This window comes from Podarcis melisellensis (genome assembly GCF_964234715.1).
Source record: "Podarcis melisellensis genome assembly, chromosome: 8".
NCBI classification, from domain to species: domain Eukaryota; kingdom Metazoa; phylum Chordata; class Lepidosauria; order Squamata; family Lacertidae; genus Podarcis; species Podarcis melisellensis.
Genome location: NC_138540.1, coordinates 44,281,817 through 44,303,854, shown reverse-complemented (window position 1 = coordinate 44,303,854; position 22,038 = coordinate 44,281,817). Strand labels below are relative to the sequence as shown.

Genomic DNA, 22,038 nt, shown 5'->3' with positions numbered 1-22,038 from the left:
TCAGCCTGTGGGCGGGGGAAAGCGACGCCATCTTGGGAGGGTCTCAAAGGGTGCCTCGCTACAGTTCGGCTTCCTGTGAGAAGTTTCCATCTTGGCGGCGTGGGGTGGTAGCGTCGCCATATTGAGAAGGGCAAAAGGAGGGATGCCATTATGCGAGGGTCAGTCGCCTCCATAACATTTTTGAGGGAAGCCGTTGATGAATGATTTAAGCATCCTTTTTGTGCTTTTCGTTCACAACGTAAGTCTGGAGGCGGCTTTAGCATCCACCCAAAGTACTTTTTCTACGCGTTTTAAGAAATTTTCGGAAATTTGAGGAGGGGAAAAACCCGAGATTTGGTTTCAGGGAAGATACTGTATCGCTGCTAACACGTGCAAGACACATTTTGTTGTTGTTTAGTCATTTAGTCGTGTCCGACTCTTCGTGACCCCATGGACCAGAGCACGCCAGGCACTCCTGTCTTCCACTGCAGTTTGGTCAAACTCATGCTGGTAGCTTCAAGAACACTGTCCAACCATCTCATCCTCTGTTGTCCCCTTCTCCTTGTGCCCTCCATCTTTCCCACCATCAGGGTCTTTTCCAGGGAGTCTTCTCTTCTCATGAGGTGGCCAAAGTATTGGAGCCTCAGCTTCAGGATCTGTCCTTCCAGAGAGCACTCAGGGCTGATTTCCTTCAGAATGGAGAGGTTTGATCTTCTTGCAGTCCATGGGACTCTCAAGAGTCTCCTCCAGCACCATAATTCAAAAGCATCAATTCTTCTGCGATCAGCCTTCTTTATGGTCCAGCTCTCACTTCAATGCATCTCTACTGGGAAAATCATAGCTTTACCAATACGGACTTTTGTCGGCACGGTGATGCCTGCTTTTTAAGATGCTGTCTAGGTTTGTCATTGCTTTTCTCCCAAGAAGCAGGTGTCTTTTAATTTTGTGACTGCTGTCACCATCTGCAGTGATCATGGAACCCAAGAAAGTAAAATCTCTCACTGCCTCCATTTCTTCCCCTTCTATTTGCCAGGAGGTGATGGGCCCAGTGGCCGTGATCTTAGTTTTATTGATGTTGAGCTTCAGACCATATTTTGCACTCTCCTCTTTCACCCTTATTAAAAGATTCTTTAATTCCTCCTCACTCTCTGCCATCAAGGTTGTGTCATCTGCATATCTGAGGTTGTTGATATTTCTTCCTGCAATCACATGCTCCAAATAGAGGGCTTCCTCAGTTATTTGAAATTACTCATGCACATGCACACAAACACACATTTTCCACAATTGAAGGAAACATTTGCAACATGGAAGATTTCTGTCTGTCCAGTGCTGCATTCACTCTGGAGTCATATGTTGGGGGAGCCACATGTTTACTTCCAGAGAGAGAAAACTAGGCAGCACAAAACAATTTTAAAAAAGAACTTAAACAGCAACCAGCAACAACTTGTTTATATCTACAATAGTCATCCACTCCAACTCCAAAGTATTAAGGGAAGGGCTGTGGCTCAGTGGCAGAGCCTCTGCTTTGCATGCAGACGGAGTCCTACCTAAGGCTCAATCCACAGCAGCATCTGCAGGTACTACAGGGAGAGAAACTCTGAAACTTTGGAGAGCTGATGCTGCCAGTCAGCATAGTTAATTCTGGGCTGGATAGACCAAGACTGTATGGGGTCGTTTCTTATGCTCCTACTGTTAAGAGGGAATTGAGTGGTGGGCTTTGTCTCAGCCCACTTCTTCCAGAGCTATTATTAATATGGGCCACCTCAAGACCATGGCAGTAGAGCACAACACTTTGGTTTGAGGCAAATCACTCCAAACAGCAGAGTAGTTTAGAAGCACATAAAATAATCCACTGTGTCCTCTGGCAACCGTGGCAGCTGCAATTCATTCAGGTTCTTATACTTATTTAAACCACTCCTGAAGAACTTTGCTTTACAAGGTGCTGTGCAAATAGCATACGGATTAACCAATACTGAGACTGAGGTGGCAACTTGCCTAAGGTCACCCAGAGGTGAGACTTATTCACAAGGTCCAAGACCAGCTCTCTATTGGCCCACACAGGCTGCTGTCCCTTCTCTTTGTTTGGAATTTCTCACTGTTGCTGAGGAAAGTAGATGTTATAGAACCACTTAATTGGTCATAATTTTTGCAGAAAATACCAGCTTGTTTTCTGGCTCAGTGATTCAGAATGTGTGTTAATTAATCCCTTGTAAGGCATGATCTTGATTTATAGGGGTGGCTTCAGATAAGAGAAGATACCCAGATACATTCATTTGGTTCATTCACAAATATATTATAGGTCTCTGTTGCTGTTCTTTTGAAGCTCCCCTCACCCCCGCCTTGAATGGCACCTCATAAGAAAGATTAGCTTTTATGCTTTATCCTCCTTGAAGACTCTTGAGTGACATCGCCCACTGCAAAAGCCCACAAATGACTAACTTCTTTCAATGTGTTCTGAATTCAACCTCCTTCTGATGAAGGAGAAAACACATGCCAGTCCCAAGTAGTCTCTCCAGAAAGCACTCTATTGCCTCTCCCTTCTCTTTGATAATGAGAAAGATCTCAGGTGCCTCTTCTGATCTCACCTGCTGCATTGTGGCATGGGAAGAGAAGTGGCTTCTTAAGTAAGGAGATCCAAGGCTTTTTAGAAATTGCAGGTAAAACTCAGTACTCTGAGCATTTGTACCTGGGGACCTGGAAGACAACAGCGTAGATCACAGGACGCAAATAGGAGCAAGAGCCTTGAGCTGAGATGTGATTTTTAATGAAAAGTGTGCTGCGGATGTTGGCAGCTGCTTTGGCTTATTAATGGGAAAGGGTGGTACCTCAGTGGATAGAGCATCTGCTTTGCATGTAGAAGGTCCTCAGCTCAGTCCCTGGCATCTCCAGGCGGGAGAAGGAATGTCCCCTGTCTGAAACCTTGGAAAGATGTTACCACTCAGTACCACTCAGTTACCACTCAGTACCACTGTACTGAGTCAGAAGATGGGCCTCTGTTATAAGGCATCTTCCTATGTTCCTACGTAATGTGCATATGTAGTTGCAAGAAGAACAGCTATCATGGTCTTGAAGTGATGGGCACATGAGTGGCTGTTCTCAAAATCTGTTTGTGGCCTTCTCACAACAAACACCATTGGTGGGCCATGGTAATTTCTGACCAAACATTTCTTTGTTCCATGACTTCATGCTGAGTATTTGATAGGAAACTTTCTTGGGAACCTTCTGAATCAAAGGAAAGAAAGAATAATTAAGTTACACACCACCCACTCTCAGTTGGCAAGCTTGAAAGTTTGTGTTGCACTGCTTGCTTTCTGAGGATTGTTATGTGCTGCCCAAAGTACTTTGCTATATCTTCTTACCCATATCTTGCTATGTCACAGTCCTCTTCCTGTCCTGGTCTTTCAGCTCTGCACTGAGTGACATAATTGCACCTCTTAACAGATGCTGTTTCTTACATCCCAGCTACTACTAGCAAGAGCCAAAGAAGAGGAAATGGGAGACTGCTTGCAGAAATCCCGGCATCTCAGACGCTTTTTAAAAAGTTTCTTAAAGCAGCATTGCAAGATTTCATACAGATTTATCTACAATGAAGAAAGTCCTTTGGCCAGTAGTTCAACCCCGACAAGGCACTGCAACAGGAATTCGCAATATGAGGTCTTATATGGATCAATTTTAGTCTCTTAAGGGAAGGAGTTGACCTTTTATGATTTGGATTTCTGGTCAGAGATTATTCCTCATAAGAGACAGGAAAAACTTGCTACCTGGTGGGACCTGAGGTTATCACTACAGGGTCCTTGCTCAAGCGCTGTTGGACAGAGGGAGGTTGAAGAAAATTCCCAGAGCACTTAATTTATTTTCTTTCTTTTTTTAGCTTTCAGTATTTTTTACAGAGTGAAGTTCAACCATGTATTTTTTTTCTGATCCTCACTGCCATTGGGTAAAATACATTTTCTTTGGTGTTTCAGAGACATATGGGTGATTCTGGAGTGTGGCTAGCTTGTCAGCTCCACCACTCCTGTTGCTGTATGGCCGACAGAGGGGATTCCTGTGATCCAGATGGGAGCTCAGGCAACCAGTAATTGACCTTCTATGCTACAGCTGGAACATCAGGGTTCAAAGTAATGAAGGATTCCTCAGGGTTGCTGGCAGTGCTGGTGTTCTGGGGTGTGTGTGTGTGTGTGTGTGTGTGTTGCGTTCCTGCTTCCCCTGTTCTTCCACCTCCAAGGAGACTCTGGTTCATAGTCTGGGTGTAGCTGGACCCTGACAAATAACTGGTTTTTCTGGTTAAAAAAACCCCATAGCAGCAGATGGGAAAGGCCTCTGCCAAGTCCCTGGAGAGCCACTATAAGTCAGAGAAGAAAATATTGGGCTAGATAGTCCAGTGGATTGACCTGGGATACGGCAACTTCCCATGACATTCTTAATTTGCTTAGTTTGCCATTTTGGATGGAAGTGAAGGAAAATGCCACAGGAGGGAGCATGATGTCTGAATAGGACTTGTCACAGTTGTGCCTATGGGACACTTCTCAAGAGGGGCCTACCTGGAGCCTGCTTTGCTCTCATTTCAGCACCAGGCTAAAACCTATTTCCACCCCCCTCCGTAATTTCAGTATGAATTATGGATTTTAGACTGGTTTGCCATTGCTGTTTTATTTTTGTAAGTTTTATTTGCCAAACGGATTTTACTATTCTAACATTGCTTTTATGATGCTGTGTAAGCTGCCCTTGGACACTTTTTTCAGGACAGGATACAAACCCTGATTTCCCCCCTAGGAAAGATCCACAAGCAGAATACTATATTTCTGCCAGTGGCGGCTCCTGAACCTTTCTCTTTAAAAGTTTGAATGGCTTTAATTTTCTTTACTGTGTGTTTTTGCAATATTGATTCCAAAAGGGCTCCCATGGAAGAAGATGTTATGATGCAAAGCACTTCTGTTGTTTATTTACTTCATCTTATTCTATATCATTTGTTACATTTATCAGTCACCGAATTGCAATGAGCCTCTAGGTGATGTATAACCCTGATACAAAGAGTTAAAAAAAGCACATAATAATCCAAGCAATACATTGTGATATACAAGCCTAGCAACTAAATAAGTAAGCATTAACACTGGCACAATCCAATAAAAACTAAAAGACCCCCACACGCTAAAACTGAATGATCGCTGTCAAGTGAGCAGAGGCTAAAATCAGATGATGTTAAGGCAGCGTTAAAATGCAAAAAGGTCCGACTTCGATCCCTGGCAGCATCTCCAGGTACCTGGTGATGGGAAAAGCCTCTCTCTGCCCAAGACCCTGGAGAGCTGCTGCCAGTCAGAGACGTCAATACTGGGCTAGACGGGTGAATGGTCTGACCTAGAAGAACGCAGCTTCCTCTGTTCATAAGCTGGAAGAGACCCCTAAATAGCCCTACGTGGCCTGTGCTGAATCAGTTTGAAGTTATTGTTGTATAGTAAGGGCAGGGGACCTCTTGTGGCACTTCTAGACCTTACATCACACAATTTCCTAAAACACAGTACTGTACAGTATTCTATTTTCCTTCTGGGTGGAATCTTTTCTTCTTTCCAGCAGGGGGAGACATCTGACCATATAACAGAACTGACAATGCTGCCTTTGGAAGCTTCTTTTATCAATATACATATAAAACTCAATGCTCAAATTAACTAGTTCAATAAGTAATTTAGCTCATTGATTTTTCGGCATATCCTAAGTGCCATTACAAGCTACGGATATTTTAAATGCCATTACCTAATAGAAGGAATGTTTTAAGCACCTTCTATTGATTTTATTACTGCTTTATTTTGCTGTCTTGGTTTAAAATCATTTTAACCACTCGGTAATCAAGAAGAAATATATCGTTGGTGAAATACAGTCAATTTCCTAAAAACCTTTGACATTGTTAAATAAGGAATTACAGTTGTTAAATCATGTCAGGCAATAACCAAGGGACAGAAAAGATATACAATTCGGAGCAGCGGGCCAGCAATACCAGTAAGCTGTTCTGACCTTTGCCATCCAGACTCTATGTATGTGACAATCACACACCCGGCTTCTCTTCTTGGCTCTTACATCAGCGTTTTTGGCAAGAAGTGTGGCTGGGAACATTCATCAAACTAATCGGCATGTTAATCGATTAATTCATTAATCGCAGATTTAGAATGTGGATTTTAAATCAGAGGAATCGATGCTGGCTGCAGCTGGAGGGTGTTCACTGCTGATGCTATTAATTATCATTTCTTGTATTTGGGATGATTTTTTTGAATAGAATATTTCCATCTGTCTTTGTTAATTATGTGGGAGGAACTGTTACCTTCAATACATCCCCTTAACTTGTTACCTTTATAGAGGCAACCGGGCTGTTTGCTTTAACTGGATAATTAAACACTAGTCTGTTAAACAGGATGACATTTAATTTGACTAAAAATAGTTAATCAGTGGATAGCCTTAGTAAGAAAGTATTTAAAAGCTAGGCAGGTTACTGAGTGCTAACCAAGTATGACCAAGGGAGAGGTAGTCAGTGTTTTCATTACCTCCTGCACCGTGTCGTTGAAATCACTCTCTAGCTTAGCAAACAGGCAGTTGCGTTTGCTTGCTGATATTGCTCATAAGGTTGCATGGTGACATTATGCCCCAAAGATGTAAACAGAGCATGCTCCTCTGAGGAATTTGAACCTCCATGCCTTTGAGACGAACAGATTAACAGGACCACTGAGCTAATCACTTGGCAGATGCAAACTGCAAATACAGTCTATATGTTGCCTAATCAAAGAATTGCAGAAGTATGTAGTGAGCTTTGAAGCTCAATAAAAGCCAGCTAATGAGATGATTAAATTGACATTTGATGTGATTTAACTATAGAGCAGCAAACATCAATACCTATATGATTTGGCAAGCGATTCTCAAATTATGATGTGAGCTTTTCAAGGGTTTCCACCATTGGAGAACACCTAGCTGTTAACCAACATGGGGCGGGGTGTAGTGTAGATTTTGTAAAGTCAAGTGCTTTAATCATCAGTAGCTTTCTATTCTCTTCTGCTGCCTAAACAAACATTTATGTGAACTGAATGATTAGGCCCAGGTTTGTGCAGGAATGAGCTCTGAAATCAGTGGACCAAAACAGAACTCCTTGGTTCTTAGAAACTATGAAAAGGGAAACTGGTTTTCCTAAGTCCAGGGATTGCCCTGTGTTTGGGATGGCTTCCTTTCAGAGCAAGTTTTCTGCACATGCAAAATCTCACTGGATTCCACAGCGTAGAAGAAAAGCAAACCCAAAGCACTGTGTGCCAGCCATGCTCACAAGTTGTTCCTGGGTGCTGCTCTTTGTTAGCAAGATGCAAAACCTGACAGCACAGCCTTTGTCCCATACATGCTTGAGTTTGTCCTGTGTGTGCCTGCATGGTCCCAGCAAAACTGCTGCGGAAGTTTGAGCCTGCATCTTCCCTGGTGTTTCTCAATTTAAATGTGTATCCCAAACTGATCTCCATACCAGGTGGGGGAACCTTTGCCCCCACCCCATGTTGCTGAACTTTAACTCCTAATCTCCGGCCATTGGCCATGCTTGCTGAGGCTGATGGGAGTTGTAGTTCAGCAACATCTGGAGAGGACCACGGATTCCACACATCTCCACATGGTGTTCTTGCATGCATTACCACTACTTGTTATGTAATATGGGCTATTGGGAGGTGGGAGAGATTGGGAGAGAGTTCTAGCCATATTAAGTTGCTGTTATACCTACAATTGCTTTTCTTCTTATAATTTCAGATTACCATGCTTAATGCACACGAGCTGACGCATGGAGATACATTTGGGGTAATGCTGTGTGTAGTTATGCATGTCGTATTATCACATGGCTAGATGTGGTCTGTCATCCCCTACTCAGCACATCTGGTACAGTAGATTTACATGCAGAAATTCCATTTCCCCATGAAGATTGCATTCACTGAACTGGGGCAAATCACTTTAGAATGGAGGTCCATTTGTGTTGCCCAGGATGAGGCTGTCACTGTAGGAAAAGATAGGTGTCTAGTATAAATTCAGGATATGGATTATCCTATCATGGCAGCTGCCTTCTGTGGTATCTCCTTTCTATAGATTAGAATAATTTTGTTGTTCCATGCAGGAGGAGAGCTGGCAGTCAGTGTCACTCTCTCTGGCCAGTATTTGGAATCATCACTTTTAATAGAAACCCACCCATCACTTGCTTTGTTTAAAAAAGATACCAAACATAATTACCCAGTAATTATAGCTGTAGAATCCTGGTCCTTTCCACTGCATTGCTGGAAATTGGGTTTCCAACATCCCTCTCCTCCTTCCCCTCTGCATTCCCAGCCCCAAAGCTTAGAAATACCAGAGCCAATGCCTGTAAGACAGAGGCATTATGCTCTGATCAGAAAGACAAGTTAAAATGGCTATTTGCTTATTTTATTTAACTCAATTCGTATACTGTGGGATTGTAGTAAAACCTCTTAAGCGGTTTATAAGAAATATTAAAATTATCAATAAAAACAGTTAATTAAAACCAGCAGTAAAAGAAACCGAAACACAACATGTCTGGATTGGCTTCATCATCTCATCCTTCTAACACATACTCCCCTTTCAGAATGAAAAAGGAAACACAATAAAAAAACAACCAGGTTTCACTTGCAATAATTTTTCCATATCTTGAGGACTAGCAAATTCTTTACTATGAGGCTTTATTTGTACAAAGCATAGCAAAACTTCAAAACCACTCAAAAGCTTTCTTATTAACTGCTGTCAGTCCTGTGATTTACAAGGGCAATAAAGATCTGGAGGGGGCACATTTATCATGGACTTCAGCGCACCAGGAGCCATTTTCTCAAGCGGTAAAGCCAAGTGATAAAATGAGTTCTTTTGTTCCATAACCTTCTTAAAATGTGTGTGTTGGTCTTTCTGGCTTGTAGCTTGGCTCTGCTCCTCTAGCCCTCCATCTCCCAGCGATGATGAACTACTCAGACACAGATGCTGATGATGCTTCTAGAACAGCAGATTCTCTGAGTGATACAAATTTACTTTCCGCTTTCTATTAGTTGCCAGCATTATTTATTCCTCTACTCCTAATTTTTATTTTATTTGCATGACACTTTTGAAATTGGGTAGGAGAAACTATCATATACCCTTCCTTCTTAGGAAAACTCAGATAATTCTGATTTAGGATAATATAAAATCCTCATGTTTATACCAAGAAACCATTCTCCTGATTTGTGGTGTGCATGTTGGGAAGCAAAGTCCCATTGTTCTGCATTTGACATACTCTCATAGGCAGATAATAACTTTTGTGTCTATCCTCCGTTCCTTGGCAGGAGAGAGAGAGAGAAAGAGAGAGAGAGAGAGAGAGAGAGAGAGAGAGAGAGAGAGAGAGAGAGAGAGAGAGAGAAAGTTAATTTGTTGCAAAAAATAGACAGCCCAGTTGGGGCTTGCTTTGTACATGAAAGAACAATACCAGTGCAACTGTTCATTGATTAACATAATTGAGCCATAGTTAAATAGTCAAGGCTTAAGCTAATCAGAAAATAAAATAAGCCTTTAAAAATGTACCTGGGTTTATTTGCAACAAAACTGAATTACACTATGACTGTTGGAAGAAAGAAAACAATGAGTACTGTTCAACTTTGTCTTCATATTAGTCATTCTAGTACATCACAAAGATTCTCTAGTTTTCTGCAAATGTATTTCCTAAAGTAATTTCCTTCTTCAGGATATTTTTTGAAATGCACTTGACTTGGCCTAGCTTTGTCAAAAAGAACAATTTACATGTCTTACAAAAATGGGAGAAGTTAAATTTCAAGGCAAATGACTTCTAGATTAGATGATGGGCGACTTGATTTACACAAGTTAACTAGCATCATGTTTGTGAGGTTTGTGTTTTTAAAATGAGGGCTGGGGAAATGACAGAGTACAATGGACCAGTTAGCAAAGTGGGTTGGTTTGCTCACAGCAAGAGGATGAATTGGATGGAAGAACAATCAGCTTGGAAATGTCTTCCAATTTGCTTTTAAGGCTCAGGGCAGGTGGGTGATTTTGACCATACTTTCCAACCTTTTAAAGCTGGGATTAGGGACACGGGCACCTCCGAGAAGCAGTGTAGAGAAGGACCAGTGGTGGTGGCGTTCCTCTTTTCCTCTGGGCTCCGGTACACTGCAGCTTCACTCTGAGCCAGGGGCAGCAGCAATGCAGAGAAGGCGTGGTAGCATTAGCCCTACACCGCATCTCTCCTCCTTTGAGCTCTGGCATGAGAGGGAGGAAAAGAGTCACTGTTGAGCAGCTGCCGCTGCCAGAGAGCACCCAGAGCCTTTTCACCTTCTGCTACTCACGCCCTGACTGCCGTATTTCATTCCTTTCCACACACTCCAGCCACCTTCCTGCTGGGCTCATGGTCCCCCAGGGCCACACACACTGTGCACTCCAGCAGGGCTGGGCAAGGCAAAGCGTAGAACTGTCCTCCCTTCCTTGCTACGCCATCATGCTCTGCCATCACATCACTGCCAGGTGCTCTGACTGGTGGAGAGCCAGATTTCTCCCTGCAGCCACCACAGCCATTTTCTTTCCCTGCTTAATTTATTAAGAGACTGAGAAGGGGAAAGTGGTTCTCCTGTGCAGTGGCCGCCCAAGGAAGGACGTGTGGATCCTGGGACATTCTGGGATCCAATCAGAGACTGGGATGCCTGCTTTAAATCCGTGATGTCCCACTCGAAATATGACAGTTGCATGGTATGTTTGCCACAATCCAGCATGATCTATTCCCTATGACTCCAAGATCTTGTTTGTAGTTCCTCACTGCTTAATTCAGACCCTATGAGTGTATATAGGAAATTAATATTTCTTTTGGTGGGTTGTGTTGTGATGCTTGCATTGGTTGCCTTCCTCTGACCCGAGGAGGATACACTGGGTGATTATCATTGCACTGAACAAACGTTGAAACGTTTGGTAAGATATAGGGGCTGTTTTAGAAAGAAATTGGTGCTACATAGGGAACCTCAGACAATTTTCTCTGGCGGCAACTTGCTGCTAAAGCCAGTTGGGATGCTTGGGGGAAAGTGGTTAGAGGACTGTCCTTTGCTAGAGAAGGCTGAACCATCACTCCCGATTTCCCCCAAAGGAGGCAGCTGTAGTGCTAGCCTTAGGCACACCTCTTAACCAGCTCTTAACCAGCATATGGAAGATGTTGGCCTTCGCTAGTCCATCATGGGTATATCAGCCATGGCAGAGAGATTTTTTTCAGACCTGTTTGCTGTAATTTTATGGCCATACTTAAAATATGAGTAGGAAAGATTTTTACCAGCCGACCAGCCTCTTTTTATATAGCTGCAAAGGGAATTGTGTGTTATTTCTGATACTTATCGTATTGTTAAATCTTTTGTCTCTGATATTTTAAGTTGGAAATTATAAGTGTTCTTTGTACTCTAGGGCCTCTTTTATACTGCAACTTCTTTAAAGTTTTTAAAGATCTAAAAAAAACAAAAAACCCTTTACTTTATGAAGCAGTTTGGGGGTCAGTTTTTATAAAAATGTGTGCTTTTATGTTGGATCGTTTAAAGACCATCTGTTAACTGAAGCCAACCATAAGTGAAGTTGCAGTTATGTTTCCTATTAGTCTTGTATCTTTCCTATTAGTCATGTATGAGAGAATACAGAGGTAGCCAACAGAACTCCAAACAAGAATTGAGAAAGCAGATGGTTGCCATCATTTTACCTTGTTTTCTTTTACAAGAATGAAAAATTATTAATAGAACAGAAAACACTGTGCCCAGCTACTTTTGCTAACCACAGCTGAAAAATCACACCAAATATGCATTTCTGAGCCTTTATTTTATAATGCAATTGAAAATTTGAACTGTTTAGCTTAAGAGACATTAAGAAGAGAAAAGGAGAGAAAGCAAAATGAAACTCATGACTGAAAGCATAGAATGAAAGACAAAATGTACTGTTTGAAATAGGTGTGTACTTTCTGGTCAGTGAAGGCTCATTTATTATATTGTCACTGTGAACTGTGATTTTTTTATTTTTTTTAAGAGGAGGAGGATGAAATTTTTCCTAGGTAGTTCTCTGGCTTCCTGGCAGCTGCCTTTTCAAAAGTTGTCTGTATTTAAATAAAGATCCTTGAGAAGACAAATCACAATTTGTTTTTCAACTAAATTTAGCTACAAGCTTCCAGGCATGCCCACGTCATACCTGGCCACAGGACTGCCACTCTCATATGCCGCTGAGGGAATAACACTCACATCTGCTTCACAATTCCTGGGCAATTTCAGACAGTTGCTAAGAATAGGAAAGGAAGATTTAAATTGACCAGAGAAATAAATTATGACATTTTTATACCCGATTATATAGGAAAGTGTGTGTTTGTGGTAGGAATTAGCACGTAGTAGACATGCAGATCCAAGGCTCGTATTTCATTTGAAATGTATTTATACATTCCTATCCTCATGTTAACCCTATGACAATTTTTAATTGGAATATCAAACTATAGTAAAATGTACAGGCAATGTCTGATTTCTCCACAGTGTGGGTAATAATCTTTCTGAAGCTCATTAATTCCATTTTCAGAGGGGTCAATGAGACTGAGGGTGTTTTCACACATGAATTTTTTAATCACTTCTGGCTTTAGTGAGAATTCTAGTGCAAATTGCCCCCCGCCCCATTCATGCATTGTCCAGAATGCCCATTCCACATTACAAATGCCTCACCCCTGCATTGACCCTGATCACCTAAATAATCCTCTTCAGAGCCTCATGTATCCACTTGTAACTGGCTTGAATGCTACACAGTAAAGTTGTAGCCGAGCATGAATTTGCCCATAAGTGTCCCTGAGGTCCTAGGTAGCATGAATAAATGGGTGGCACCATTGACTCAGTTTCCTAGAGTGAGCCCCAAGTCCTCTTTGTCCCCTCATCATCTAATTGCCCATGATCAATAATTTTGCCTGCCATGAACATGCGGGATGTGGGAGCCAATTTTGGTGTTGGATTTATGTGCAGAAAAGTAAAAAGAGGATCCAGTAAGAAGGAGGAAGGAGAGAGCCTGGGCTGGCCAAAGGGGAATACTACTTGCCATTGTTTGGTTGCTGATTTCCTGTCTACGAATATCAAACCTTGATCTGCCCTTTCCACTCCTTCATGCACAAATATTTGCCAAGTTTGCTGATATATAAATGCATATGGATTCTCTTGGAGATTTCTTCTTCAGTTTGTGGAGAAATTTCCTCCTCATCTGTTTTCAGACTTTGATGCTATTCCGTTTAGTTTCCTCTTGCTCTTATTGGATTTTAGAAAAGGTTAATTAGCTATCCACCAAGCTTGGTGGAAGAAGATTTTAATATTAGGCAATGTCCTATTGGGGTATGAAGGTAACACCATGAGGGGGTACTATAATTTTATCACATTTGTCCTGGTAAGTTGGTTTATTAAGGTGAACTGATTACAGCCCGCAGAGTTAATTTTTATATGCTAATACACCACAGCAAGTTGGGAACTTAAATAAAATGATACAATTAATTCAAATTTATGACAGGCAGGGAAGCTCAGTAAGGTCATCTGTAGATTATATTAACACTGCATCATCCAGACATTTCATCCCTTTTTGTCTAACGTCAGGTGGCTGCTCTGTGTATCTTAATGCCCCTGGAATGTGGAAGGAAATGTGATGCAAAGTGCGATGGGTGAATCTTGGCTCAGTTGCTGCATGCAGAGAAGACATACACAACTCATGATGTACTCTAAACACTGTATACATCTTATGATTCATAGTGTGAACCACAAACTTCGCAATTGTAGAAAAGTGTCTGCACTAAGCTTTTCAGGATTTTAATTCACTGGGGAAAATGTATGCCAAAATTATTCTGCTTTTTTGTTCCTTTGTTTATTAGGCACCCCAAAACCTCTTTGGGTGACATGCAAACAATTTGAATAAATGGGTAAAAATATCAAAACAATGCAGTGCAATCAAATACAGCACTAAAATTCAATAAACAAGCACAAATATATAACTGGCAGCCACAGCCATATAAAAAAATCCTACAGAAAATTAAAATATCTGCAGTATGTCCGTGTTTTTCAGGCATATGAGGTGATAGTTGATGCTGTTGGGTTCTTGATGTCAGGCATTGTAGTCTTGACTTGGACACGCGCTGGTGGAAAGGACATCGTTGTATCTCCCAAGTAATTATTCAAATTTTGCTTCTGAATGAGAATATGGATTCCTTTTCTCTCTGTAGCTTATACACATTGCTTATGTTTTTAATTGCACAACTGAATCTTCCTGATATTGTGTGTCTGTTATCATTGACGTGATCCTTAATTGCCTTGTCTGCAGCAAGGCAACATACAGAGCTCCCACTAAAGAGGGATCAGGAATGAAAATGAGGGTGGGGACTTCATTGTGCTGCCCAGGAGGAAGGTTGGAGGTGGTTCTTCCTGCATTTGGGATGGATGGATATCCTTATCGCAATAGTGTATGTGTACCCATGGTTGATGACCTAGAGATGGTAGGGAGTGTTTTATGGAAAGCACTGTAAATTTACAATGCAATCCTAACCACATTTACTCAGAAGTAAGCTCTGTTGCATTCAGTGAGACTATGGCTGCATATACATCGAGCCATTTGTAGCACAAAAATTTAGTTTTTTAAAAATCCAGAATTGTTCGTGCTTGTCCTCAACATGGTGTTTTCAGTGTAGATTGTTTTTAGAACCTGGCATCCACAGGGATGGGCCTGGTTGCTTGAAACCCATTTGAAAACCGCCCCATTGGGTAGTTAAGCTATGCCTTTTCTTCTCTGCAGCTGCATGAAGAAGGAAGTGGTGATTGCACTATTGGTATACGTTCACCCACAACGTCATTGGGGAGGTAGGGATACACCTCTCTGCCCCACTGCCAGGACTGCTTACAACCTGTTTTCCAGTGTACACACTGCGGGGTAATGCAGAATCAATCTGCAATGAGCTTTTATTTTTGGAATGAAACCAGTTTCTCCATAAGCGCTTTTCAGGGGCAAATAAATATACAACAGGTGTAGCTGGTGTGTACACTACATGGAAAAAACCAAACATGTGCTCACTCTCCACTGATTTTGGAATAAAATGTTGTGTGTACGCAGCCTTACTTCCTAATAAGTGTGTTTTGGATTGCAGCCTCAAATGTGGAGGCACCACATAGGTGAGTTGGTGTCTCTTAAATGAGCTTTGGCGCACTATTCTTTTGTGTGCTGTTGATTTTGTGTCATTCTTTGGGGCCATCATGACAACTCTCTATATTAAACTACATAAAACAGCATCTCTGTGGAGCAAGTCGGCCTCGCCCTGCTCCTGAACCACCACATGGAGGCTTTTTGATATTAAGCAGCTACAGCAACTGCCCAGGAGGGAAGAGAGGAGAGAAAGTGAATCAAAAGGTAGGGCAAAACTGGAAGGGGGAGGAGAAAGAGCATAGGAGGCACTTTCTATGTAGATTGGGACTCAAGAAAAACCAACAACATGTACATAAAGCAGGCAGTCTTGTCAGGAGATTATGGCTTCCCCTTTGCTTTACCAGCTCTTGTTACCAAAATGATTTTTTTAAAATATAGGTCATGGTAGCCCAGAAATGTCTTAATATACTACACAGGGGTGGGAAACTTCTGGCCCTCCGGAGGTTGCTTGACTCCAACTCCCATAGTCCCCAAGGACTGGCCATCCTGGCTGGGATGATGGGAGTTAAGAGCCCAACAACTTTTGGAGGACCACAGTAGGTTCCTCATCCCTGCCAAAAGAAAAGCCTTCCTGCCTGACACCACAGACACTTCCTCATGTTGCAATGGTGCTTAAGGGCAGAAGGCCATTAATCAGAACAAGAGATTGCTTAAAAACTTTTAAAAATAAATAAATTAGATGTGTATTGGTCATGAATTCTGGTAGTTGAATGTTTTTCCTTTGAGGAAAGACTCCATTTTTGGGAGCCTGAAATCTGGATTATGACTCCAGAAACTAAATTTGGAATACACAAAGAGTTATCATCCTTTTCAGTCCGACAATTACATCAGCATGAAATTCATCAGGCTTGCATTTGTGTTAGGTTTTTTTTGGGGGGGGAGGGGGGTGGGTTTCTAATTGCAGAACAGTTTCACCATAATCAGTATAATGTCAATAATAATCAGTTTTTGAAGTAAACTGGCCCTGTGATTTGGAAGCTCATCATTAACAAGAGCAGTAGTTTAGTGTATGTGTATATTTATGACTTTTAATTTTAAAAAATAATTCAGGGAGGCCGATGAGAACTTTTATAAAGGCAAATTAAGTCATTCTAGACTGGCATAACAGACAATATGTCATTATGAAATTACCAAATTACATGGACAATTAAATTTCCTTATTAAGCAAGATATAATGCCAACAATGTTACAGCAATTTATAAAGTTGAACGCTATTTTCAGCAATAACAAGCCCAGTGCCTCCAAAATAAAAGGGGCTTGTTTTAGAAGCTTGGTCATTCAGAACTGGAAAGGGAGCAATTACAATTCGTCATGGGAGCAATTTAAAACTTGCAGGTACTTATCCCAGTTGTGTGGCTTTTAGTCACATTTGCTGGAGATTCTCTGAGCTGATCGCTCTATTCATGCCCACTTTGAATCCAATTTGGCAAGCAAAAAGGAAGAATTGTCTGGCAGGCAAATTTGCATAGCGAAACAGTGTGCCAGGGGCTTCCCAGGACACACTAGATAGGTTGGCCTGCAAATGTGAACCAAATCAAATTTGTGCCCCCTCCCTCTGGCTGTGTCCGAACCGGGTGCCTCCTGCCTGCCAGAATGAGCCTGCTCAGAGTGGTGGTCAGAATGCTGATCTCTTAAGACCCGGGAGACCAGGGTTCAAATCTTCACTCAGCCATGAAGGTCACTGGGCAACTGTGGGCCAGTCACTGCTTCTCACCCTAACCTACCTCACAAGGCCGTTGTGGGGATTAAATGAGGAGAGGGGAGAACCATGTACCACCAGCTTGAGCTCCTTGGAGAAAAATGTGGGAAATAAATAAATAAATGCAAAATAAAGAGCCAGCCCCCTTTTGGCTATCCACCATGGTCCTTGAAGTGAGCTTTCCTTTTAGAGCTGCTTATTAGTGTTTGCTGGAGATAAAGCGGCACACCCACAGCTGCTGTATTAAAAGGTGAGAAAACAAATAAGAACAAGTGTTAATTCACATACACAAATCCCCTGTCTGCACAGCAGGTGGAGCGGCTGCCTCCATGCGGGGAGGGCCCTTTCCTGCTGCGAGGCTTTTCCTTCCTGTTTTATTGCCTCAGTGTTTGTTCTCGAAAGACTGCACCATACTTATGAGTATGTTATCACTGTGGATTCCTCCTGATTATGATTTTACTTATTTTATTTTTACAATAATGAAAGGTGATTTGCTGCAGATCGGCTTCTATGAAATATTCGAGTGAAAGCAAAATAGGTGTTGCTTTGCTCCCAAGTGGAATTCTTTTGGCTGGGTGAAGAAGGGCCTCTCCGCTAGCTGGGCTTTGATGGAGCTGTTTCATTTGGGAAGAGAGAGGTGTTCCGCAGTAATGGGACTTTGATATGTGCTGGCAAGTGGGGCGAGAGAAGGAAGTTTGGTGGTGCTCTGCTTTCAATGTCCAGTGTGGATAATTCAGTACTGGGTAGTTCTGGACAAGTTGCTGTCCTATGACCACAGATCCCATCTGTAAAAAAAATTTGGGGGGGGGCAGTGGAATTGGTGGCCTCCTTCCTGAGGCTGTTTCAGGCTCTCAGAACCCTTTACAAGCCCAGTGGGCAACCAGGGAGAGACAGTCATCACTGCAGCAAGATCAAAAGTGAGCCATTTAACCAACATATATCCTGACATTTCTGTAAACTCTTCCAAACCATAGGATAGGGTGAACGAGAAAAACAATAAGTTACATGAAAAGAGCTCTTTCTGTCCCTTGAAAAACCAACTTTAAGGATGTCCATGATCTTCATTGTCTTCCTTTTCCTCTTGAATTATTTCTGTATTCCTGTAGAAATTGGATCCATCTAAACTATGGGCAGAAGTTATATGCCTCCTATGTCTCACCTCCTCAGTCTTCATAAGTCACCACTGCGGTTTCAAAGAATCTTCTTATTGTGCTGTTAAGCATTTTCAATTCATCCACCGTTTGGGAGGCCTGTTGTCAGGCAGAAAGGCAGGATATAAATATTTTAAATTAATAAATCTACCTGTTCACAAGCAAGTTGTGCACTTGCCACTAATGACAACATATAAGCTGTTTGCTTTCTTAAGAGGTGGCTGTTCCAGATAGCACTGCCCCTTTTATTGCAACCCTCACAAACCCCCAATTTACCTTATAATGCTTGAACTGATAGCTGACTGTGAAGACAGATAAGTGCAAAATCAGGAAGGGTGTATGTCAGATTAGAGCACTTTTTCCTGATTTGGGAATATGCAAAGCTTCTAGTTACACAGGACCCTTCATCAGGCAGAAGGCTAAATTCCAGGGAGAAGGAAAGAATGTGTTCCAGCTGCAAAGCTGGTGTTTTAGCCACTGCATTTGAATTGTAACCTATTCACTTCAAACTCACTTAATACACTGACCACCACCAGCAGGGCAATTACTATTGCAGTGACTCCTCAGGAATCTGAGGGTTTTGTTCATCTCTTTGTCCTCAGTAAGACAGTAAGTTTTAATTCCCAGGCACGTCTCTTAAAGGTGTTGTACATGTCATTTTCCAATCTGCTCAGATTCAGTTGAACATTAAAATAATTCCATTGTAGCTCTTGTGCAGAATGTTCATCTACCTGTTTTATTAATGCTGCAAAGTCCTTTGGGAGAGCCGTACGACAGCATATGAATGGGAATCTTTTTAAAAAATCCTAAATGAGCACAGCAGATGTATGAAAGCAGGAGATGCAGAAAGAAAGATGAATTGAACATAATTCATTGCATTTTTTGGGGGAAAGTTTATCCTTTAGACTGTTCTGTTTATGGCTCACTTTTTCTGGTGGGGGGAATACATTTTCCTTATGACTTTTGATTTATGTCATTTGACACATCAGAGGGCCCGAAGCTTGCACTTTTGTATACCTGAGTCACAAAATGGGATTTTTATTTAAAGTGTGTTTTTTAAAAAAAGTTTAATGCAATACAGTAGTGAACTGATACTGTGGCACTTTAAACTGACAGATCAATAAACTTCAGTAATGACTGTAAAATTACATTACAGAATCGTGGATTTATTTTTCTTTCCATGACTTCAGAATTGCGCAGTACAAATTTTAAACACACACAAACCTATTTCCAAACCTCTACTTTACGTCTCTTAACTTTCATCACATACCACAGTTAAGAATCAGTGGATGGTCTCCTGATATCAGAGGTAGTCCCAGTTTGTTTGATTATATTGGGTTTGTTTGTTTGCAGGAATGAGCAGAGTAAACTGGGTATGAATTAAGGAGGTTGCGGAGTAAAAAAGAGGTATTGTCCTACACTTTCGTAACATGGCCATAATATTCCTCAAAGAGAAGGCAGGTGGGGAGCATCTGCCCTGATGCCAGAAACCCTCAACACAACAATGCAGGGTGTGTGTGTGTGTTTGTGTGTGTGTTGTGCAGGAATGCTGGTCACCTTTCTTAAACTACAGTCAATTCAATTTATTATTTCATTTATACCCAAGCGTTCCTCCAAGGAGCTGAAAGGTGGCATAGACACTTCTCCCCATCTCCATTTTATCCTCACAACAGCCCTCTGAGGAAGGCTAGGCTGAGAGTGAGTGACTGGCCCAAGGTCATAGCTGAGAGGAGATTTGAACCCTGGTCTCCTAGGCCTTAGTTCAGCATTCTAACCACTGCACTACACTGACTATCTTCTGACATGTTGCAGAAGATAGTTTAATACCCCGTATGACCTATCTTAAAGTATCCATTCTGTGTTTTGCTACCCCGTTTCTTAGAGCAGAAATGCTTACCAGAGAGGTGAGCTCTTCTGTTGTTTTCTCTGCATTTCCCCCACTAGGGGGCAGAAAAGTCTGTCTCAGGGCTTTAAAGACAGTGCCGCATTTCTTCAAAAAAGGCTCTTTAGCAGAAGGAATCATTAATTTATTTGCCCTTTCTGGAACATTAGTGTATTAAAACAGACTGTGAATTCTCAGACAAATGGAATGTCTTAATGGTCCTCTGATTCTTCTGGTCACTGGGCACCATTTCTCCCCATCTCCACACCCTGGAGAGAGATGCTCATTTGCTGGGCCCATCATCTTGTGCTCTGTGCTTAACTTGGGCCCTAGATGGAATGTGTTTTTAATATCCAATATTGGTCCTGGGGCATGTGGTAAAGGAGGAGAGTGCCTTTGAACATGTGCAGAGTGCCTTGCGGTTGCCACTGAATTACCACAACTTGCCCCACAGACAAATGATGTTCAGGAGTTTCTACATCTGCTTTCAAGGTAGACAGGACCCTGGCATTTATGCATTAACTGCAGACAGGACTCCCTTGCTTATGTGTTTAGAGAACATCGACCTTCTGCGCTGCTTAACATCCCCTTAGACAATGATACATCATGGCCCCCAACATCTGAAACTGAAATCACTTCGTTAATTCTACAAATGAAATCTGGCAAAGCCCCAGGAAGTGATTTCATTGTTGCTGAACTTTTGAAAGCGCAAATAAACTGGTGGGCCCCGGTTCTTGCAAATCTATTTTCATATATAGATAAGACAACTGAAATCCCTAAAGATTGGGGACTGGCTATAATTGTGCCTATATTTAAAAAGGGTAACCCCTCTGACCCATCTAATTATAGACCAATTAGTCTTCTGAATGTGATCTGCAAACTTTATACAAAACATCTATGCCTAAAATTATGTGAATGGTTAGATCATAATGATTTACTAGAAATTGAACAAGCAGGGTTTACATCTGGACGTTCCACTATTGATCACTGCTTAGTGTTAGATTATTTTGTCTATAAGTATGTGAAACATTGGAAAAAGTCACTGTATGCAGCCTTTGTGGACCTAAAGGCAGCATTTGATTCTGTATCCAGGGGTAGGCTTTGGGCCAAATTGGCCAATATGGGTATTAACAGAAGGTTATTACTTCTGATGATTAAGCTTCATGAGAACAACACCCTCCAGATAAGACTTGCACAGGACGGCAGACTCTCTAGAGAAATCCCAGTCCAAAGAGGAGTTAGACAAGGATGCCTATTAGCCCCATTTTTATTTAACATCTATGTTAACTCCCTGGTCACATGCTGCCGTGAAATCGAAACCCACCCCCCCGTGTTCTCTAACGGCAGAAAAGTACCAGTTTTAATGTATGCGGATGACGCTGTTCTTCTCTCTCAAACCAAAGTGGGTCTGAAACGTGCCTTAGGAAAGTTTAGTGACCAATGTAACACTGAACTGTTAACAATTAACTTTGCCAAAACCAAAATTGTACATTTTAACCGCTCCTTCAGGAAAGATAATTGGAGCGTAAAGGGAAACGCCATTGAACAGACTAAGACCTTCCAATACTTAGGCATTACTTTCTCTTACAATGCCAAATTGTCAACACACCTGACCACATCAGCTATATCAGCAGGAAGAAGTGCAAATGCCATCCTTAGATTATTCAGAAGGAAAGGAGCTGGCTTTCTACCGATGGCCCTAAAAGTTTTTCAGGCAAAATCTTTAGCCCAACTCCTATATGGCACTCAAATTAGCCCCTCTGTCAACCTTAAGACCCTTGAAACAGTACAATCAAAATTCTTAAGATCACTATTTGCCACCCCAAAGTGTACACCTAATGCAGTCTTAAGGCAAGAGGCAGGACTACCCAGAGTGGAATTAAAAGTCTGGGAGCAAGCAATATCCCTCTGGCTGAAAATTCATTACAATCCTAAGGGACTGTTACCTTGCTTCCTGGCCGCAGTTCCCTATCCTCCTTGGCTTATGCAAATAACTAACAAGATCAAACAAATTGGCCTAAACCCTGAAAATCTCTTTCTTGGAACTCAGAACAAGGCAAAGGCAATTATCACTCAGAGACTTTACGATGTCGAATTACAACAAGAAGACGCCCTACTCCCGGAGA

General features: G+C 41.8%; 1 protein-coding gene and 1 long non-coding RNA gene across 2 annotated transcripts in view; one reads left to right on the top strand and one right to left on the bottom strand.

The window, feature by feature from the left end:
• The window catches only part of NQO1 (NAD(P)H quinone dehydrogenase 1), a 180,277-nt gene that overhangs the window by 63,614 nt on the left and 94,625 nt on the right, over positions 1-22,038 (bottom strand). The gene's annotated exons all lie outside the window — the stretch shown is intronic.
• Positions 62-4,833, top strand: LOC309376705. Its single transcript, XR_014171282.1, has 2 exons — positions 62-158; positions 3,945-4,833. It is a non-coding gene; the product is annotated as an uncharacterized lncRNA (long non-coding RNA).